Consider the following 22,966-nt stretch of genomic DNA (forward strand, 5'->3'; position numbering starts at 1 on the left):
AACTGTCTGATTTAATAAAACAGTGGGGGTAAAGTTGGGTGTATCTGTATGTATTTTCATATAATGAGATGGACTTTGGTTTAGGGACACTTCCTGAAAACACTGGGTTTGGAGTTTAGAACCCAAGAAGTTAGCTATGGCCTCATCTTTGGTGTTTGAGTCACGAATGTGGGCAAGCCATGGCTGATGTGTCAGCTCACAAACGGGAACTTACAAAGATGATTTATCATTCATTGTTGCTGTTACCTTAAAATTTTCTTACCTCTGTTTTCCTTAGTTTTCTTTTATGCCTTTCAGTTTTCTTTCACCAGAGTAAACCATGTGGCTTTTGTTTGTTGTTGTGGTTTACATTGTTGCCAAGATAAAATGCCTATTGTGGACTAAGTCCAGCTTGAGTGTATATTGGAAAGCTGATCTTTCCCTCTTGGAGGGAGGGAGAGGACACTGGTTGGTGTGTTTAAAAACTGTTCTTTCTGAGGCGGGCAGATCACGAGGTGAGGAGATTGAGACCATCATGGCTAACACGGTGAAACCCTGTCTCTACTAAAAATATTACCGGGCGCGGTGGCGGGCGCCTGTAGTCTCAGCCACTTGGGAGGCTGAGACAGGAGAATTGTGTTAACCCAGGAGGTGGAGCTTGCAGTGAGCTGAGATCGCGCCACCGCACTCCAGCCTGGGCAACAGAGCGAGACTACATTTCAAAAATAAAAAAAAACAAACTCTTCTTTCTCTATCACAGTGGTTCTCAACTGGTGGTGATTTTGCCCTCCAGGGGACGTTTGGCAATGTCTGGAGACATTTTTGGTTGTCACAACTGGAGGGACTGTTGCTGGCATCGTGTAGGTAGAGGCCAGGGATGCTGCAAAACATCTCACAATGCCTAGGACAGCCCCCAGTAACAGAATTATCCGGACTAAAATGTCAGTAGTGGCAAGATTGAGAAAACCTGCTCCACAGAAAGGCAAGTTCTGTTATCCAGAACACTTGCCTTTCAGATGTCCTAGGAGTTGACTGACCTCTTCGGTGCAAATGAGGAGCACCTGGAAGGGAGAATGCCTGTTTCTCTGTGAGCTGGCAGAGAGCAGAGGGCAGGGACCTCTGACACACCCAGAGCCTCTGGAGGGGGTTGCTTTGGATATATTTTAAAGACTATGATGCAAGTTGCTGAAGCGTGAAGTGTAAAAGCTGCCATAACCCTGATTTCTTTCCAGGTGCTGAAACACGGGGTGAGTCTGTCAGCACCATTTAGCAGCTTGTGAGGAATGAATGTTCCCATTTGCCACTCAGGTGGTGATGTGTCCTGCACAGCGCTTGTGCTTGTTCTAACTGGCCAAGCCTTAATTGCAACCTTCTGGGTAGTTCCAGCAAGGCACAGCTGCCCTAATGGGGTGAGGATCCGGTGAATAAGGTCAAGACATAATGAAAAGGTGGGAAGAGGCACTCCTCAGCTTTTACAGTGCAGCTCAGGAGGTGCTCCAGATTTCTTAAAGGATCAGTCTTGGGAATAGTTTATGGAATCTCTATTTCTTTCCTCTCTTTCCCCCTCTACTCCTTTCATTATATATTAGAGACTGTAATAATCACCTCCCTACTTCCTACTTGGCAATATCCACTAAAGCTAAAAACAACAGCTACCCTCTGGCCCAGCAGTTTCCACTCATTTCAGAGAAGTGAGGCTGGTGTCCACCAAAAAACTTGTATAAGAAGATTCACAATAGTTTTATTATAATGGCCCCAAACCAGAGACACCCAAATACCCACCAGTAGAGAATAGACGAATTGTATATCCAGACAAAGGATACTACACCTAAACTAACATAAAATTAACATATTATAGAGAGATGCAACAACATGGCTGAATCTCATGGACATCATGTTGAGCAAACAAGCCAAACACAAAAGAGCACATACTATATGATTCCATATAAATTTCCAAGACACTGCTAATCAGTGGATTTAGAAGTGAGGGTGGGAGGCGGGTGACTGTAAACTGGGAAGGGACACTTGAACTTTCTGGGATGCTGTAAATGGTGGTTACATAGGAAAAAACGATCAACTTTACACCCAGGATTTGTGCAGTTTACTGTCTGTAACTGCAGTGCCTCTAGAATGCCTGAACTGGCTCACCTTTAAATTTTTTTTTTTTTTTTTTTCCCAATGGAGTCTCGCTCTGATGCTCAGGCTAGAGTGCAGTGGTGTGATCTCAGCTCACTGCAGCCTCTGCCTCCCAGGTTCAAGGGATTCTCCTGCCTCAGCCTCCCAAGTAGCTGGGATGACAGGCATGTGCCAGCACACCCGGCTCATTTTTGTATTTTTAGTAGACAGGTTTCACCACGTTGGCCAGGCTGGTCTCGGAACACCTGACCTCAATGATACACCCGCCTCGGCCTTCCAAAGTGCTGGGATTATAGGCGTGAGCCACTGCACCTGGACTCACGTTTCAATTTGCAGAGAAGGAACTAGAAGGGGACATGCGAAATCTGTACCGGACTTCTAGGATGCTGTTCATTATACTACCCACCTCCTCTCAGGTCCTGATTACATTTTTATGTCAAACATTTAATTTCTCAGTTCCCCATCACCCAGCTGGTTGCCATGTGCCACCCCTACATGCAGAGGAGGGCCCTGACCCTTTCTAGTCCTGTGCTCAGCTTCCATTGAGGCTTCTGAGGCTCCCGAGTCTTTGGCCCTGGGTAGTGGATACATCTGTGGTGGACACTAAATTCCAAGCGGGGCTACACTCATCCGCCTTTTCCTGTTCCCACCACACAGACGCAGTCCATGGTCTCTTAGGGTTGTGCACCCACAGGAATGCAGGACTTTGTTTAAATCCCCAACAGCAGTTCACAGGGGCCAGCTGAGGTCCAGCAGGACTTTAGGAGTGGGTAGAGGAAAACTCTGTCTAGCAAACCCCATTCTGCAGCCCACTGCCCCCTCCTCCTCATCGGAAGTTCTCGTTTCCTGTTCCATTTCACCCTGCCTCTCCCCCTTCAGCAACACTTTCTGCTTGAACCAGCAACCCATGGGGGTTTCAGGGAGCAGCCTCCCTGCCCCACTTTCTGCATTTTCCCTCTGTTTTCAGGTTCCGTTTTCTTCCTGATGCATGGACCGGGACCATCCTGAGCAGCTCCCCTGGGAAGACTGTCCTCCCACAGGCTGGTTTCAGGGGATACCAGGGCTGCTGCACCTCCAAACTCATCGGTTTTCCACTCCCCTCAAAGTCCAGGCTGATAAGAGACCAGCGTCACTGTCCAACTCTGCCAAACATGTGTCTCCATTCCCATTTGGAGGGTGTGTCTGGAATCCTTGTTTACAAGGTGTAGAGGTGGAAGACTTCATCCCAGAGCCCCATGGCCTTGTACATCTGACTGCAGTTAGCTGGAAGATGGTTAAAGCAATGAATGGCTTTTTTTTCTAAAGCTGTTGCCCTCCCAGCCTGGGCTACAAGCAGTCAGTGCTTGAATCTTCCTCCCTACCTCCACCCCAATCAGGCCTTTAGGGCACTAAGTTGGAAAGGAGCCTGGACATCAGAGTCAAACAGGCCTGGGCTCTACTGTGGTTTTATCTTACTGTGTCATCTTGGGTGGGTTAGGATACTGTACAGGTGATGTGTCCTCACGGTGTCACACCTGAGGCACCTGGTGTTTTGTCTTCATGCATGTTCTTTAGAAAGTCATGTGGAGGGGGGTTTTCCATCTGGGCTGGGCCAGGCCACTTAATGGGCATGTTGCTGGTGGGCTGGCCAGTTCTGAGAAGATCTGGCAGGTGACTGCGGTAGGTCAGCCATTCAAGGCTACTACTGGAGAGTTTGGGAAATACCTCAGGTGCTCTATGCATGTCCACAGGCAGGTCTGTAACTTTTGAGGTGTCCGGCAAAGGCAGGTATCTGGCAAATCTGTGAATGGATGAGTGAACAGATGAGGTCCTAGGTGAGGGCAACAGCCCAGCAACACACTTCCCCAGTCACACCTGCTCTTTGGAAGGTTCCAGCGAGGCTGTGGAGAGGACCCAAGAGCCTGTGACTGCCACCTCCCAGTAGACCCCAAGGACCTCCAGCCTCTGCTCTCCCCTCAAGGGTCCTGTCACTCCGTTGGTGGCCATTAACTGTGGGGGCCAGAGCTGTTCTCCACTCTACCTCCCAGGGCCTGTATCAGCCGATGACGGTTCCTGCGGCTTGTAATGTTCCTGCTGATCTGCCTCACTCACTACCTGTCACTTCTGATGAACTTTCCCAAAAGTCAGCCCAGAACTCCTTAAGGGCAGGGGCAGCCTGTTGTGGTAGTTCCAGCACCCTGTACCAAGCAGGTTCTTAGTAAATGCTGGCTTTTGAGTGGCCCCTTTCTGAAATAAATTCCTTGTTCTCAAATATATCCTGGATCTGGTCCCCTTGGGTCCAATCAGAGCTTGAACCAGACAGCAGTGACTGACCACCTCAACTCTCAAGAGTTTCTGGTTTATTTGGAGGCTCTACCCCACGTTACCCTAATAAGGCTGGGAACTCTTGCCTTTCTTTTATCTTAAAGGAAGTTAATCCCAGCATATGTGAAAGATGGACCATCCACCCCAATGCCTCAAGTCCTGGGCTTTATTTCTCCATTTCTCCCAGGGGGCCCTGGGAGTCTATATGCAAACAGAGATACTAGAAAGTTAACTTCCAGAAATCCCCTTGATAGGCCAGTTTGTCCCCCTCTGTCTCTCCATGTGATTTTTTTTTTCTTCAAAAAATAACTTTTGTAGTTTTTTTTTTTCCTTATCACCAATACATACCCAATATGGAAATTTGAGAAAAAGCAGGTATGTAAAAAAATAAAATGCTGGCCGGGCGCGGTGGCTCAAGCCTGTAATCCCAGCACTTTGGGAGGCCGAGAGGGGTGGATCATGAGGTCAGGAGATCGAGACCATCCTGGCTAACACGGTGAAACCCCGTCTCTACTAAAAAATACAAAAAACTAGCCGGGCGAGGTGGTGGGCGCCTGTAGTCCCAGCTACTCGGGAGGCTGAGGCAGGAGAATGGCGTGAACCTGGGAGGCGGAGCTTGCGGTGAGCTGAGATCCGGCCACTGCACTCCAGCCTGGGCGACAGTGCGAGACTCCGTCTCAAAAAAAAAAAAAAAAAAAAAAAAAAAAATGCTTCGCCATAATCTCACTCTGCAGACAACCGACAATGGCAAAAACCGCAATTAATTTTGCACCAACCTAGCGCTAGGATTTCAGTACACAGCCTTCCAGGCCTACATTTAGGTTTGTTTGAAACAGCAACGCGCGGTTTAACCGCGCAACCTGCGTCCGCGCCCCGTTGAGGCTAATCCCACCATCCTGACCCTTCTTGGGAGGTCCTGAAATGACCTCGGTTCCAGGTGTAAGGGTAACGAAATGCACACGTTTTCGAGGGAAGGAGGGGAGGGGAGGAAACGACCTGGTGGCGCAGGTCTGCGCGGCCAAGGGGGTTCGCTGGGCTGCTGGAGGGGCGTGGCGTGGCCTAGGGGGTCCCTGGGCGAGGGAGGCGGGGCGCGGCGAGGTGGGGGCGACTGGGTGGTGCAGGCCTGCGCACGCGCGCGGCCGTGGGCGGGACGGGCGGCCAGGTGGCTTCGCCGCCAGGTGGCAGGCGTGCGCCGCGCCCGCAGGTTCCATCCCCGACCGGGGCGCGCAGGGCCGACCAGGGTCGGGTCGGATCGGGTGTGCGGTGGCGGCTCCGCTCCTGGCTGCTCCGCTCTGGGTGCCAGGGCTCGGGTAGCTGCCCCGGGGTTCTGCTCACCGGGGAGGAAAGCCACGGGCACTGAGCGCCTCCTGAGAGCCAGCCCTGACGTGAACTCATTTTATCTGCCACGACCCAGAAGGTGGGCGCAATTTTCCTATGTTCCAGGTGTGAAAAGTGAGGCTTAGGGAGCTAGGCAATTGCTCAAGGGGACACAGCAGTGACGGCTCTGGGACGAAGCCCAGGTGTCCAGACGCGAAGGCCTCTTCCCGCATTCCCCGCGGGTACGGCGCGCCGCCTGCCTGCGGCCTGCGGGGAGGTGGTCAGGTGGCTGCCCGGGCTCCTCCTCGGGCCCCTGAGGATTTCCGGCCGGGACCCCGAGGAGGGCCCTGTGGCCTTGCGGCATCCGTGGTCACGACTCCAGCCCCACAAGGCCTCCTGCTGGTCCCTACGAGTGCCCAAGACGGGGCTGCCCCTCCCGTCTTCTCCCTTCTCTCCCCTCCCCGGCGTCTCCCGCGGAGGGCGCTGCAGGCGGCCTGGTTGGGATGAGGGCGGGCTGGCGGCCCACAAGCAGGGGCCTGTTTCCTGACTCTTTTGACCCTGGCTGTCCCCGCGGAGGCCCCCGGCAGACCCAGCAAGGTCATCTAGGGCGAAATTCCAGTCTGAGCCCTGAGCAGTGACTTAAGTTTTCCCGATAAGGCTCAAGAAGGGACACAGAGTGTCCTGCCCACACCCCCACTCTGTCAGCACCTCCACTCTGGTGAAGCCTCTGCTGCAGACAGTCCGGCTCGAGAAGAGACAAAGATAGACTCGGGACAGATAAGGACAGAGACAGCCAGGGAGAGAGGGGCAAGGAGCTCAGAGGTGAAGATGGGGCCGCGCCGATGGGGAGGCAGCGGGTCTGCGGCCGCCGAGATGGGAAGTGGGCCCTGGAGCGGGCTTGCCGAGCCTACAACTGGGGCTAGGATGTTGGAGTAAGACGCCGTCATGGGGTCTGGAAAAGAAGGGGTTTTTGGTATGGTAGAAAAATGGATTGGGCTGGCAGCTTGACGGCCACAGCCCTGTACCTCTGGGCCTGGTCTCGTGTGTGCACCTGGGACCGGTGGGTGAGGGGTGATGTAGAGTCAATGAGGGACGCGCTCGCTGAGTCTCCAGGAGGCAGGAGTGGAGAGGACGAAGAGGGGAGGGTAGGACCTGTATACCTACGGTGGAGGGGCAGGTGGGGACACATGCTGCTGGGCCAAGACTACTGAGTCTCTCCTGCCTGCTGGAGGTCGCTGGCTCAGGACTTATTCCATGCACATTCTGATAGAATATTTGTGCCCAACACTAACTGTTTGGCTTGGCAAATAAGCAAAGCCATAAAGTCATAGCTGGCTTGTAGGCTCCCAGTCACCATGTGCAGCTGAGTCACAACCACTTCCCCCACCCCCTGAGGAGCTAGCGTCTATGCTCATGCCTGCACTCAGACACATATCCACACAGGTACCCACAGATGCCACGTGCCACTGAGTCATAGCTACCTCCTCAGAGAGCACGTGCCAGCATGCACTTGCACACAGGTCCCCACAGATCCATATACACCTGAGTGTGAGTCATCATCACTACCGAACCCTGAGGGAGGGCACCCAGAGTATGTTCTGCCATCCCTGCTTAGAGAGAACCATATATACACATATACAGATATGCGCCCACCGCACATCCTGTTGTACCTGCTGCATCATACCAGCAGATCAATAAATGTTTGTGGAATGAATAAATGAGTAAACAAATGAATGAACTAACAAGTGAAAACGTGAGTGACAATCACACTGCATGGATACTGGGTAAAATTGGTTGGGGCAGCCCTGCAGGGTGGGTCCCAAGCTCTGTGTCCAGAGGGAGTTGTCTTGCTCCAAATATAGCCTCTGTGGGCGGGCAGGGAGCCAGGGCTACCTCCCAGACCCTGACTTCACTGGGCCAGAGGCCCAACCTCTGAGGAGTTGAAGAAAATGAACAGAGAAGAGGCCCTTGCTTTCTGTAGCCAGGGCTGAGCTGTGAGATGAGTTGGTGGGGGAATGTGTACTCTGGACATATCACTTAGATACTTGAGATGTAGGACAGAGTGCTCTGCTGAAGGGCCCAGTGAAGACTGGTTCTGGATTGGGCTTCTTGGGAACTCTGCCCCAAATGTGCAGAATGTGCAAGAGGCCTGGTCCCACTTGAGATCTGGGGCAAACACAGTGCCTGGGCTGAGCTGGTGGTTGCAAAACTGAGGCCCCCTGTTAGGCAGTTTTTTGTCTAGGCCTGCCCTTCTGGCTTGGGCTTGTTCCCAGACCTGCTTCCCTGTCTCTCCCTTGAATCTTCTTTTCTGAAGCCCCTGTGCCTCTGCCCTAATTCATCATCTGGAATATTTTAATATTACCCCAACTGGTCTTCCTGCCTTTAGACAGTAAGTGTCTTGCTCATAGATGTCAGAGTTATTTTTCTTTTCTTTTTTTTTTTTTTTTTTGAGACGGAGTCTTGCTCTGTCGCCCGGGCTGGAGTGCAGTGGCCGGATCTCAGCTCACTGCAAGCTCCGCCTCCCGGGTTCACGCCATTCTCCTGCCTCAGACTCCCGAGTAGCTGGGACTACAGGCGCCCGCCACCTCGCCCGGCTAGTTTTTTGTATTTTAGTAGAGACGGGGTTTCACCGTGTTAGCCAGGATGGTCTCGATCTCCTGACCTCGTGATCCGCCCGTCTCAGCCTCCCAAAGTGCTGGGATTACAGGCTTGAGCCACCGCGCCCGGCCCAGAGTTATTTTTCTAAAATACAGATCCAACTATATAACTTTCCTGTTCAAAATCCTTCCATAGCTTCCCACTTTTCAGCATTAAAGTTGGATGGCCTCAGCCCTGTGATGAGATCCTTCATGAGCTGACTCCACTCTACCTGGAGGTTATGAAAGGAGGTTATCCATCCACATATGCATGGATAGTTGTTGGTTACATGGATCGATGGGTGATGGCTGGACTCTAGGATAATGGATGCTTATAGGGATGAACGGACTAGTGGACTGATCTGTAGACAGATGGTTAGAAGTGTAAGTGATCAGCCAAGCACGGTGGCTCCTGTAATCCCAGCACTTTGGCAGGCCGAGGCAGGCGGATCACCTGAGGTCAGGAGGATCACCTGAGGTCAGGAGTTTGATACCAGCCTGATCAACATGGTGAAACCCCCTGTCTTTACTAAAAATACAAAATTAGCCAGGCGTGGTGGTGCATGCCTATAATCCCACTTACTCAGGAGGCTGAGGCAGGAGAATCGCTTGAACCCGGGAGGTGGAGGTTGCAGTGAGCTGAGATTGCGCCATTGTATGCCAGCCTGGGCAACAAGAGTGAAACTCTGTCTCAAAAAAAAAAAAAAAAAGGAATAAAAAGGAAGTATAAATGATTAGGAGGGCATGTGGGGATGGAGAGATGGGTGGATGGATGGTTGGAAGGACACTGCTCAAGTCAAGGTTGTTTTTGTTGCCAGGAACAAAGAAAACTCCAAATGTTTTTAAGAATGAGGGGTACAATTGTGAGAATACAATGGACAACCTTGCAGAGAGCACTGACATTCAGGCCTTGTGAAGATTGGAACTGGAAAGTCAGGAACAGCAGCTCTTCTCTCCATCTCCCGAGGACCTCAAGGTTCCTCTCTTTCCCACATTTCTCTGTACTCATTCCTGTCTCAGCAGGCTCCCTCTGCTTGATTTTCTTCCTCATGGTCTACTCTCAGCCACTCGTACTCATTCCTTCCACACGTTTTTACCAAGTGCTTATTTATGTGACTCTTTGTACCTCAACAAAGCTCCTACGTGTTGAAAAATAGACAGCAAGCAAAACAAAGTTGCTGCATTTATGAAGCATACTTTCTAATGAGGAGAGAGAGACAGTAGGCAGTTATATGTGAGCTGACGTTAAATGCTATGGAAAAAATAAAGCAGGGAGCAGTTTGGGGAGGGGTTGGGTTTCTGCTGCATGTAGGATACTAAGAGAGGGTGTCTCTGATATGGTCATATTTGAGCAGAAATCTGAAGAAATTGAGGGGGTGAGCCGTGAAGATATCTGGGGGAAGAATGCTCTAGGAAGAGGGCATGGCAAGTGCAATGGTCCTGAGGTGGGAACTCTGTGGCACTGTGTGAGGAACATCAGTGAGGCTGGTGTGGCTGATGTTGTGTGAACACGGGGAGGATGGTGGAAGATGAGGTCAGACGGGTAGCAGGACAGATCATGAAGTGTGTTACAAGCCATTGTGAGGACTTAGACTTTTACTGTAAGAAGGAGGGGAGGCATTGGAGGATATTGAACAGAGAAATGACATGATCTTAGATTTTAAAAAGGACCTTTCTGGCTACTGTGATGAGAATAGACTGAAAGGGACAAGGCGGGAAAGGGGGGCAAACAGTGAGACCATTTAGGAGGCGACTGCAGAAATCCAGGTGAGAGATGTTGGTAGTTTGGACCAGGGTGGCAGTAGTGAGGGCAGTGATAAGTGGTCCAGTTTAGGATTTATTTTGAAGGTAATCAGGATTTGCTGATGGATGGGATATGGGTGCTACCTCCCTCTGGTGAGGTGGCCCTGCTCAAATCAGCTGTGGACAAGTAGGATATGTGGTATAGTGTGGTCATCTAGCTCCACCCTCCAGCAGAGGCAGCTTGACATTTGTCTTGGATAATGAGGGCTAAATGCGGGGTTGCAGAGTCATGCCCCCAGCACAGTTGTTTCTGTCTGAGCTGTAAGGTCACTCTAAATCCCACTCTTTCAAAGCAGACGTATTCAGCAGGCTTCATTGAAAACTGGAACATAGCTTACCATTGTTAGGATAGAACTGGAGCTTGAAGTGACCTGACTTCTCAGTGATACCAAACATTCATACTCTCCAAGGAAGAGAATGAAGGAAGAGAATGTTTATGACTGGCTAAGTCTGTCACCATTCAGTACAGACAACCTCATTTGGGCAGAGTTTTATGGCAAGCTATTGAAGTTATATATGTACACATATGTGTGACAGATCTATATCTATAGAATATATCATATCTGTATGTAATAGTTAAGCTACTATATATGTGTGTGTGTATGTATATTAAGATTATACACATACAAACACAGTTGCCTTTAGTTGAGGAACCCCAAGAACCTGCCCCTTGTCCAGTCAGGGTTGCTCCCCAGAGAAATAGAACTGATTTCACTTAATACACATGATATGATCCTGAAACTTTAAGCAGAAAGAAATGTTTGTGTCTGTTTTCCTTAGAAAGGGGAGGTGGGTGTGGTGGGTACCAGAGCTTAGATATTCTTTTGTATCATAAATGAGTTGTGAAGATAGTGAGTAGATGTTTGTAACATAAATAAAGAAATATTTAGGATGATGACTATTTAGGCTGACGATAGACTAGATTACATGAGATTAGATAGAGAGGCACAGGTGGCTGGACAGAATGTGAATGTGGATTGTTGATAGCTAGTTCTCTGTGAGCCAGGAAGCAGGCTCTCACCAGACACCAGATCTGCTAGTGCCTTGATCTTGAACTTTCCAACCTTCAGAACAGCAAGAAATCCGTTTCTGTTGCTTATAAGCCACCCAGTCTGTGGATGTCCTGTTACAGCAGCTCAGACTGACTAGGACAGATGGTTGAATTGCACTGAGAAATGGACAGTTGGATGATGGCTGTTTAGATTGGTAGATGTGTGAATTTTAGGTTACTCGACGGACAGCAAATGGAGGGATGAAAGGCTTGATATCTTAGAGAAGTGGTACCTCAAAGTCACTTGGAAACTTTGTTATACACACACTGCTGGACTCTACCTCCAGAGTTTTTGATTTGATAGATCTGTGTTGGGGCCTCAGAGTTTGCATTTCCAAGTTTCTAGGTAATGCTGATACTCCCAGTCTAGAGGCCGTCCTCTGAGAACCACTACCCTGTGGTATGCCTGGGAGTGTCCCATGCCAGTAGAGCCAACATGGTATTGCCAAGCTGGAATGGAGGCATCTGGGGACCCTGGACTTAGGGATGCCATCCAGCAGGGCTCCAGGCATCCTGTCACTGGCAATGGGCTCAATGTCCACAATAGGCCTAGAGGCCCATGGCTCTTCTCCCAGGGATGTAGCACCCTTGTTTAGGACATCACGGCCCACCATGGTCTGTCCGGTCATCTCTAACCCCTGCCATCCTCAACTAGGGTTGAATAGGGTCCATAAGGTACATGTACTTGGCCATCCAAGGGTGCTGGCCTTGGCTGTGGGGCATATAGAGCACTCAGAGGCAGTGCCACAGCCAGCCTAGTGCCCAGGAGCCAGCTTCAAAGCATTGGAGATGTTCCCTCTGAGCCCTACCCTGCTGAGGGGCCCTGGCAAGCCCTCCTGCTCTGTCAAAAACACTTTTATGTTTGTTGTCCCTGTTTTCTTAGGCATTGTCAACCTCTCATCTGAACAAGATTCTGCTAATCAACATTTAAACATGCTTGAATCTCACTTACCTTAAAAAACAACAAAAGCCCCTTTCTTTGACTCCTTGTCTTACTGCAGCTACTGCCCCACCCTCCTCTCACCCACAGTCAAACGTCTCCAGAGCACTGTCTCTTTCCTCACACCTCACGTGCCTCCTGTCCATGACAGTCTGGCGTAGAGGCTTCACTTCACCGAAACAGCACTCCCTAAAACACTGGTGAGGTGACCTTCAGGACACTAAATCCAAAGTGCATTTTACATTCTCCTCTTTTTTTTAGATTTTCCAGCAGCATCCAAACATTCTCTTGCTTCTTGAAACACTCTTCTCCATTCATTGCAAGGCACAACATGCTTATGGTTCTTCCTATATCTTCAGCTGCTTTTTCTCTGTTCACCCTCTATTCCAGGTTTTTCCTCCTTTACCTGGCCATTGAACATTAGTGTCCTTAAGGCACAGGCTGGGCTCTTTTCTTACTTAATACTCTTCCTTCTTGGCAGTTTTATCCATGTCCTTACCTACCATCTACTTTTCTCCCTCCCAAATAAGTATCTTCAGCTTATTCCTCTCTGGATATCCAAGTGCTCAGCCTCTTCACTGGGACAGCTCAAAGGCGCCTCAGCCTCTAACTAAGGCCAAACAGGATAGTTTCCCTCCTCAACCCAACCCTGGTCATCCTTTGGTGTTCACCATCTCAGGGAGAGATACCACCATCCATTCAGGTGGGCAACTCAGAAACCTAGCAGGCCCTTTGACACCTGTGTCCCTCAGCCTTCATGGCCAAACCATCACCAGTATCTCTTCATCTTACTTCCTAAATATCTCTTGAGTCTACAGTTTTTGTCATCTTCACCATCCCATCCTAGTCCAAACCATCTCTTCCCTGAAACATCACAGTTGCATCTGAGGTGGTCTCTCCACTGCCCCTCTTGTGTCCCTCCAACCCATTCTTCATGTTGCAGCCACTCTGCACGTAACATAAATAAAGAAATATTTGGGGTTGGAGATGGGGAAATGAATCGCCTGGGGGTAGGCCCTGCTCAGGGTCATGGCAGGGGCTGGGCCTCAGGCTTCCCTGCCCCACTCTTAGCCAGGGCCCTTTCCAGGACAGGAAGGCAGGCCCACGCGTAGGCTGGAGGCCCCACTAGACACACAGCTCAGCCAGGCCTCCAGGGAATGGAGAAGAGTCTTTGAAATTTGCAGTATCAAGTTTCAGAAAACACAGGGTCGGGGTCAGCAGAGCAGCTGGTAGTGGGGAAGGCCAGGCCCAGCTAATTTCCTGTCAGAAGGGCCCAGAGGCTCCAGCCCCTCTCTGGGCTGGCCACAGGGGAGGAGATGCCGGGAATGGTTCACATTCTTCTGGCTTGGGCTGCACTGAACCTCGGGGGACCTGTGGGGAGTGAGGAGGTGGATCTGCTGAGGCCAGAGTTGGGGGCTTTCCGTAGGGACCAGGCATCTGTTGTTCAACTCTTAGGCTTGGATGAGGCCAGGGACTGCAGAGGAGATGCAAAAAGACCATTGCAGCTGTGGGAGCTGTAGGATAAATAAGCCTAACTTCACGTTTTACAGATGAGGAAATAGGCTCAGACAGGGCCAGATCCTCACCAGGATCCTGCAGAGTATCTCATTCTAAGCCCTGAGCTCTCTGTTTCTAATTGCCCAGGTCTGGATTTCCTGGAAGGCCCAGCTATGGCTGAGCTGTGTGACAGTGGGGATGTGCTGAACTGGGCTGGGCCTGGGCTCCTCCTGCTCACCTGCCGACTAGGAGATGCACTACTTAGGTGCTCCAGCTGTGCGGTGGGTGGCCATGGTGTGGAGTGGGTATGAGAGGGCTAAGTTAGCTGTGGGGCCTTTCCGCCTCTCCTTGGAGGGCCCAAACTTATTCTACCCACAAAGAGAACTTTATGTCCTGGTCCATTGTCTAAGAGGGTGAGGCAGTCCTGGCTTTGAATGGCCCTGTAAGTGGCCTGGCCAGACTGGGTGTGACGTAGAGGTCAGAGGTCCCCTGTATTCTTAATTCTCTGGTGCCAAGACTGGCCTGGTTGACCTGTTGGTACTGGGGAGAAGAGCACAGGATGTAGTCAGACAAGCCTGGGTTCAAATCCCAGTTCCATCAGGCACTGCTCTGTGGCCTTGGAGAAGGTCATTTAACCTCTTGAAATCATGGACTCCTCAGCTGTTAAAATGGGGAGGGGCTACTTAACTTCTTTCTCTAAGCCAAGAAGATGTGTGATTGGTGTGTGTGTGTGTGTGACTTGGGGAACCCCTCCCAGATCCAGGAAGTGCTGCACATACCCTCTCTACCAGCTGACTCCTCCCCAAGGAAGCATATGCCTGCTGCTGAAGTCAGCACCAGGGCCTGGGTGCCCCCAGCCTGGTTATCCTTTCTTTACTCCTGGCACTTGACTCTGAGACTGGGGCCATTCTTAGATGTCCCAGGCATCAACCTGACAGTCTTCAGCTGTCCCTCTCTCCCTTTATCCCCTCTGTCCCCATCAGTTAGGCCCTACATCCTACAGATACCACCTCAGGCATGTCTCTGGGGCTCCCACGTCTATCTAGCCCAACTGCCTTCTCAGGTTGGGATAATTACAGCAGCTGCTCACTGGCCTGCCTTCCTCCCAGTCCCAGTTCACCATCCTCACCAGGGAGATCTTTCTAAAATACACATCACAAACCTGACTTAACTTCTTTTCCTTGCTCCTCCTGATTTCACCTTTGCCCAGTGATCTTATTCTTTACTACTTGGCCGAAATGTCATTTACCCAGGAAGTCGTCTCTTACCCCAAGGCTGGGCTATGAGCTCCTCCCATCTTTCTGCAGGCTCCTACTTGCTCTCACCCTATCATAGCTCTGGTTATACCAGAAATCATATCTTGGATAGTAGCTTATTTTACTTGGGGTCCAAAGTATCCAGGAGCAGGCATTAACACAGAAGAAGCATCAATAAATGTATGTTGAATGAATGAAAATGGACAGATAAATGCATAGGAAGATGGACACACTGGTTTTGGGTGACCAGCTCATTTATAATAGGTTCCATCATACAGCTGTGAGGGGAGAGACTGAGATTTGGGAGAACATGTGCAAGGTCAGGGCTTACCCTGACACCGCACATACTAAAATGCTGGGCAGGTAAATGATTTCCAGCTGCCCCCCCACTGGTGAGTCTCAGCCTCCCAGTGTACCTCCTGTTCAGGTGAAGGCTAGTGATGGAGCCGTGGTAGACAAGCCCTGTCCCCACCTGCTAAATTCAGCTGCCCTCAGGAAATATGGTGTTCAGAGATGACAGAGTTGATATGGTTTGGCTGTGTCCCCACCCAAATCTCAAATTGTAGTTTCCATAATGCCCACATGTCATGGGAGGGACCCAGTGAGAGGTAATTGAATCATGGGGGTAGTTACCCTCATGCTGTTCTTGGGATCGTGAGTTCTCACGAGATCTGATGGTTTTACAAGGGGCTTTCCCCCCTTTTGCTCAGCACTTCTTCTTGCTGCCGCCGTGTGAAGAAGGACATGTTTGCTTTCCCTTCCACCATCATTGTAAGTTTCCTGAGGCCTCTCCAGCCATGCTGAACTGTGAGTCAATTAACCTTCTTTCCTTTATAAATTACTCAGCCTTGGGTATGTCTTTATTAGCAGCATGAGAATGGACTAATACAAGAGAGGTCACCAAAAACAGGTGGAATCCAGGCAGTGGGTGGGCCTGTGTCAGAAAGAGTCTGCATGTGTAAGTGCCAATAACACTAGGGTGTGTATATGTGAGAACATGTATGCCCTTGTTTGTGTTGCATGTGTGTGCACAGGATTATATGTTTGCATGTGTGAGTGTCCCTCTTGGCCTTGCAGCAGCTGCCTCTGCATATCACATTGCACCTCTGCCCCTCTGTCTCACTCTTATTTCTCCCTAGGCCATCCCCTATCCAATTTGCTTGTTCTGAGCTCCTGCCCCCTGTACACAGCTGTTGTACAAATACAATGCAATTGCACGAATCACTGTGGTTCATTATATAGTCCTATTAGTTTCCTATTGCTATTGTAATAATTACTACAAATTTAGCAGCTTAAAACAATACAGATTTATTCTTAGTATTCTGGAGGCCAGAAGTCCAGAATGGGTGTTACTGGGCTAAAATCAAGGTGTTGGCAGGGCTATGTTCATTTCTGGAACTCTGAGGGAGAATCCATTTTCTTCCTTTTACTAGCTTCCAGAGGTTGCCACATTCTTGGCTCACGTCCGTCCTCCTTCCATCTTCAAAATCAGAAAGTGGCTCATTAAGTCTTTCTCCTATTGAGTTTCCTGTTGGGTCTTTCTCTGACATTTGCTTCTGCCTCCCACTTCTACTTATAAGGACCCTTGTGATGACATTGGACTGATCCAGGATAATGTCTCGGTCAGCAACCTTAATTTCATCTGCAACCTTAATTTTTGCCATGTAAGATGACATATTCACAAGTTCCAGGGATTACAACATGGACATCTTCAGGGAAGGGGGGTGGGGATTATTCTGCTTACGACAAATAGTCTGTGTCTACTTTAGATTGTGAGTTCTTTGGGGGCTGAGCTGTACTGTATTCATCCAGAGATTCCTTGGGAGCCATTCAGTGCCCAGTATGCACCAGATGTTTATAATTTATTCAACATATTTGTTCCTTCCTTCCCTCTCTCTTTCACAGCAGTCCACCCCCATCATCGTCTGACAGCCCTCCCAACCTCTCTAGCCTCCCTGCCCATTGTCCCTCACAGGTGCTTCCCTTAGAAATGAATGGTTCTATATCTGAAAATTAGCTTAGGTTTGAGAACTATTGACTAAAGAGGTGGCCAGCTCTCTAAGAGGAAGGACTTTGCAGAATTGCAGCAAGTGTATGCCACAATGACTCCTTCATTTTTCCCCCCAAAGAGACCTATGGCCCCTTAGGTGATCATTCACTAGAGAAATGGGGATAACAAGACATTTTGAGTGTAGATGCAGAGTTTGAGTTGACATTAACACTTGGAGCTCAAAGCATCATCATGGCCCTTCTTTAAGAGGCCTTTTGGCCGGGCGCGGTGGCTCAAGCCTGTAATCCCAGCACTTTGGGAGGCCGAGACGGGCGGATCACGAGGTCAGGAGATCGAGACCATCCTGGCTAACACGGTGAAACCCCGTCTCTACTAAAATACAAAAAAACTAGCCGGGCGAGCTGGCGGGCGCCTGTAGTCCCAGCTACTCGGGAGGCTGAGGCAGGAGAATGGCGTAAACCCAGGAGGCGGAGCTTGCAGGGAGCTGAGATCCGGCCACTGCACTCCAGCCTGGGCGACAGAGGGAGACTCCGTCTCAAAAAAAAAAGAGGGCTTTTGGAGATCACTGTGATGTGATATGGCAGAAAAGCCTAGGGGCCTTTGAATGTCCAGTGTGTCAGCAACAGAGACCAATGCTGAGCCCCTGAAATGGCACTATTCCTTGAGACCAACACATCATTTGGGGCAAGTCAACTGCATCAGGCCCTTTCCATTCTGGAAGGGCCAATGGTTCATCTCTACAGGGATAGAGACTTATTCTGGGCATGGGTTTGCCTTTCCTCACCACAGAGCCTTAGTTAGCATCACTTTCCAGGGACATACAGAATGCCTGATCCAAAGGCATGGAATTCCACACAGCACTTAACTGGGGGACACTATGATGGCCAAGGTCCTATTAAACTATGGTTTGTGGCTGCTGCAGGGCACTTGGGATTCTTCGTGCTCAGAAACCAGCAGACAAGAAGAAGAGTCATCATACTGGCAGGGATAACTGCCCCTGATCAACAGGAAGGGGCAAGGCTGCTCCTGCATAATGAGGGCAGGAGGAATGTGTGTAGAGGTGTGATCCACTGGGCACCTCCAGGTAGCCCCACTGTAATTGTGAAAGGATGTGCAGCAACCCTGAGAAGGGTTTGATTATTTAGCATTTATCCCCTTCCCTCCCCCTCCGCTCACCCCCAGAATGAAGGTTTGGCTCACACCACCAGGTAAACCACCAACATCTGAGGAAGTTGTTGAGGGTGGGGGGAATTCAGAATAGATAGTGGAAGAGGGAAAGAATGAAGGCCAGTTATGGCTCCAAGATTAACTTCACTGGTAGGGGCCATAGTTAGTCCCACAGACCTCCTGCATTCTTCTGAGTTCCCCTTGGGAATAGAGGCCCAAGGGAAATGGGGAAGAACTTCTCCCTAAACCTGGTGGAGAGTAAAGATCTGTGTGGCACAAGGGGTAGACTGTGATGTTAACACTATAGTTGTAGTGTTTTTTAGAGAGTTCAAATTATGACTCTTATTTTTAGTTTTTTGAGACAGAGTCTCGCTCTGTCACCCAGGCTGGAGTAAGTGGCATGAACTCAGCTCATTGCAAACTCTGCCTCCTGGGTTCAAGTGATTCTTGTGCCTCACCCTCCCAAGTAGCTGGGACTACAGGCATACACCACCACGCCTGGCTAATTTTTGTAATTTTGGCAGAGATGGGGTTTCACCATATTGGCCAGGCTCTTTTCAAACTTGTGGCCTCAAGTGATCCACCTGCCTTGGCCTCCCAAAGTACTGGGATTACAGGCATGAGCCACCATGCCAGATCATTTGAGCTCTGAATTTTCCTTGATATGATTTGTCCATTAGTATTTGTTGTTGTTGTTTTTATTTTTGAGACAGGGTCTCGCTCTGTTGCCCAGGCTAGAATACAGTGGTGCTATCATGGTTCATTGCAACCTCAACCTCCTGGGCTCAATTAATCCTCGGGCCTTAGCCTCCCAAGAAGCTGGGACAACAGGTACATGCCACCATGCCTGCCTAATTTTTATATTTTTTGTAGAGATGGCGCTTTGTCATGTTGCCCAGGCTGGTCTTGAACCCCTGGGCTCAAGTGATCTATCTGCTTCGGCCTCCCAAATTGCTGGGATTACAGGCGTGAACCACTGCACCTGGCCCATTAGTTTAAATATATTCATGAGATAGACCATAATATGTAGCTGGCTGGAGTCTCAGAAAACCTTGGCATGCCTTAATATTTGAGAATCCCATTTAATTTCTTATTAATCTCTTGAGAGCAAAGAAAATCCCATAAATCCTGGCAGAGAATGTCAAGAGTTTGGACCCATGTTTAGGTAGTGGTGACTGTCCTAGTGGCTTTTAAATAGCCATCCTGCACCCGCCATTTAGAATATTTATTTTTGCTCTCAGAAGATTTTTAGAAACAAGCAAGGGAAAGGAGCCAAATCATTTACAGATTCATGTAACCAAACCAAAATGAAACCAAGATAAAAGTGTTCACAAAAATGTTAACCCAGGAATGTAGAAAAAAATTAAATTATGCATGCATGTATTAGTCAGCGTTCTCTAGAGGAACAGAATAGAATAGATATATATAAAAGGCAGTTTAGTAAGTATTAACTCACATGATCACAAGGTCCCACAACAGGCTGTCTGCAGGCTGAGGAGCAAGGAGAGCCAGTCTGAGTCCCAAAGCTGAAGAACTTGGAGTCTGAGGTTCCAGGGCAGGAAGCGTCCAGCACGGGAGAAAGATGCAGGCTGGGAGGCGAGGCCAGTCTCTCTTTTCACATTTTTCTGCCTGCTTTATGTTCTAGCTGTGCTGGCAGCTGATTAGATGGTGCCCACTCAGATTAAGGGTGGGTCTGCCTTCCCCAGCCCACTGACTCAAATGTTAATCTCCTTTGGCAGCATCCTCACAGACACACCCAGGATCAATACTTTGCATCCTTCAATTCAATCAGGTTGACACTCAGTATTGACCATCACAACGCAGAAAGAAACAAAAGTAAATTTACCAGAGAAGACATGTCTTGCAGACAGAACATGGATTCTGGAGAAACCAGAGTACTCAATCCAGAAAGCACTTGTCTTTAAACCAAAAGATAAAAACCCTTTTATCATTCCAGGAGGACGTACAGTCCTTAAAAAGGCGGCTTTATCACTAAACCAAATCCTGAATAAAGCTGATATAGGAGTTAAGAAGAAATTATTTAGGCATAGGGTAAGGAAGTCCTTAGTAAGGTTTTCCTTTTAATGAAAAGAAGCTTCCAAATAATTTTCTAACAAAGAGCAGCCTGTAAAATTGAGCTGCAGACATAGACAAGCAAGCTGCAAGTTTGCACGGGTGAATGCCAGCATCTGTGCCAATAGGAAAAAGCTACCCAGGACTAGGCATATCCAACATGACAGCTCCATCTTCCCTTCTCTTTGCCAGCAATGCATACCATAAGGAGCAGACAAGATGGCGCCAGTCAAGCAAAGACCTCATTTGCAAAATAAGATTAGGGTGGGGCGGTCAGATTCCCTGGACACTATGTAATGTCACACCTGGTCCAACCAATCTTTGGGCCCTGTGTAATCAGATACCACCTCCTCAAGCCTGTCTATAAAATCCGGTGCACTCCACTGTGGGCCAGGCTCTCTTGAAGGACAGAGCTAGCTGTTCTCTTTCTTTTGCCTAGTAAACCTCTGCTCTTAAACTCACTCCTTGTGTATGTCCGTGTCCTTAATTTTCTTGGCACGAGGCAATGAACTTTGGGTATTACCCCAGACAACAACTCCACTTCAAAGTCAAGAGCTTCTACCAAAAAGGGGGAGGCTTGGCCTGAGAGGAAACCCACCAGGGCAGAAAATGTGAGCCATAGAAACAGAGTGCTCAAAGGGCTCAGGTGAGTATTGCACACTAGTTCCAAGAATCATGAATTCCTTTTGATATTCTTTTTCAGGTCCTGCTTCTGGACACCATTTATGTCACCTTAAATAACAGAGAGGCTCTCTAAACGAAAATAATATTTATATAATAGGGCTGTATTAGTCTGTTCTTGCACTGCTATAAAGAAATACCTGATGCCAGGTGCGGTGGCTCATGCCTGGAATCCTAGCACTTTGGGAGGCCAAGGTGGGAGGATTGTTTGAGCCCATGAGTTCAAGACCATCTTGGGCAATATAGTGAGACCCTGTCTCTATAAAAAAATTAGCTGGGCATGTTGGAGCACACCTGTAATCCCAGCTACTCAGGAGGCTGAGCTGGGAGGATTGCTTGAGTCCAGGAGGTCAAGGCTGCAGTGAGCTGTCATTGTGCCACTGCACTACAGTCTGGGTGTCATAGCAAGACCCTGTCTAAAAAACAAAACAAAACAAAACAAACTATAAGCAGTTGAACTAGTTCATGGTTTACAGGCTGTAGAGGAAGCATAGTGGCATCTGCTTCTGGGGAGGCCTCTGGAATCTTACAATCACGGTAGAAGACCAAGTGGGAACTTGCATGTCACATGGCCAGAGCAGGAGCAAGAGAGAGACGGGGAAGATGCCACACACTTTAAAAGGTTTAAAACCTCAGGAGAACTTACTCACCGTCATGAAAATAGTACCAAGTTGATGGTACTAAACCGTTCATGAGAAATCCACCCCCATGATCCGATCAGCTCCCACCAGGCCCCACCTCCAACTGGGGATTACATTTCAGCATGAGATTTGGGTGAGGACACACATCCAAACTATATCGGGGCATTGCAATGGGAATACCTATATAACACCATAGTAAGCTATGTGTGTATTCAGGGAGGTAAAGGACCACAAAGGTTTTTTAAAGGAAAAATGAGCATCAATACATAATTGTTTTGAGATAATTATCCTGGCTACAAGGATCAATAACAAGGGTGACACTAATCCAAGGCTGGACAGGCAGTTGCTGGACAGATGCCTTCAAAGGAGTAATTTTTGTGTAAGGTTGCAATGGCCTTTGTGCAAGGTTGCAAGTTTTGCAGTTTTTTATGATAGTTTTGTTATCAGGTATTTATGCATGAGTACTCTCTCTTCATAGCTGTTCCTGGCTCAGTTTATCAGGCTTTTTTGTTGTGTTTTGCTTTTGTAAACATAAGTGACTCCGTTTTGGTTCTGACAACTTTAACATTGACAACCATGAAAGATTTCTTTCAGATTTCTGACTGCAGTGACTGTCATTGACTGTTGGCCTCAGCTGGTATATTCTGAAATCTATTACTGTGTTTCCACCAAAACCATGCTTCCCATGAACTGCTCCTAGCCAATGATTGAGCATGGCAGGGATCCTAGGAAGGCCTGTTCTTGGAATATGTGGGATTCCCCTGATGGCTCAAGGACTTCTTACCTGCCTTGCTGAACTTCTTGAGAACTGCACTGCAATCCAAGTCTTCTCCACTCAACTTTGCTTCCCTTTCTTTTTCAAAATGATTATACCAGCATCATGGTCTCTTGGCTCTTCTAGCCTTCCATGAGTTCCTGCCTATCAGGCATCTGCTTCTCAGAGGACCGAGACACATTTCTGTTACTCCAACAACAATTCTGTTACCAAGGACCAGTGCTGTGGTCCTTGGACCAGCAGCACTGGCCTCATCAGAAATGCAGAATGTCAAGCCCCACCCCAAACCTCTTGAATCAGAATCTCATTTCAACAAGATGATTCATATATGCATTATAATTTGAGAAGCACTGATTTAGATGATTTGGATTTTTCAGCACATCCTTTAAATCTCAGTTTGGAAACTAAGTCCTTGCCAAGGTAAATATTTGGAATCACAAAGTAACAGATCATCTGTGTCCTGCATTTTTATAAGTCAAAGCCCAGCAAAGTTAAGGGACTGGTTCAAGGTCATAGATGAGATTAGAAGACAGCCAGCACTAGAAGCCAGGTCTCTTGCCACCCAGCATGGCTCTGCTGTGAGCAGGCTATTTGCTGTAAATATGTATTGTTTAGTGTGGTAGCAGTGGAAATAAGGCTAGTTGTGGTAGAGTACAAATATATTTGTTCTTTGTTCTGGGTTCCTGGCACACAGTGTCT

General features: G+C 48.8%; 1 long non-coding RNA gene across 1 annotated transcript in view; it reads left to right on the forward strand.

The window, feature by feature from the left end:
• Nucleotides 1–5,554: 5,554 nt before the first annotated feature.
• The window catches only part of LOC108541783 (uncharacterized), a 52,483-nt gene continuing 35,071 nt past the window's right edge, over nucleotides 5,555–22,966 (forward strand). Inside the window, exon 1 of the long non-coding RNA XR_001889068.1 lies at nucleotides 5,555–5,836. This is a non-coding gene — a long non-coding RNA (uncharacterized LOC108541783). The remainder of the gene's footprint in view (nucleotides 5,837–22,966) is intronic.

This window comes from Rhinopithecus bieti, unplaced genomic scaffold, assembly GCF_001698545.2.
Source record: "Rhinopithecus bieti isolate Rb0 unplaced genomic scaffold, ASM169854v2 scaffold_20891, whole genome shotgun sequence".
NCBI classification, from domain to species: Eukaryota; Metazoa; Chordata; class Mammalia; order Primates; family Cercopithecidae; genus Rhinopithecus; species Rhinopithecus bieti.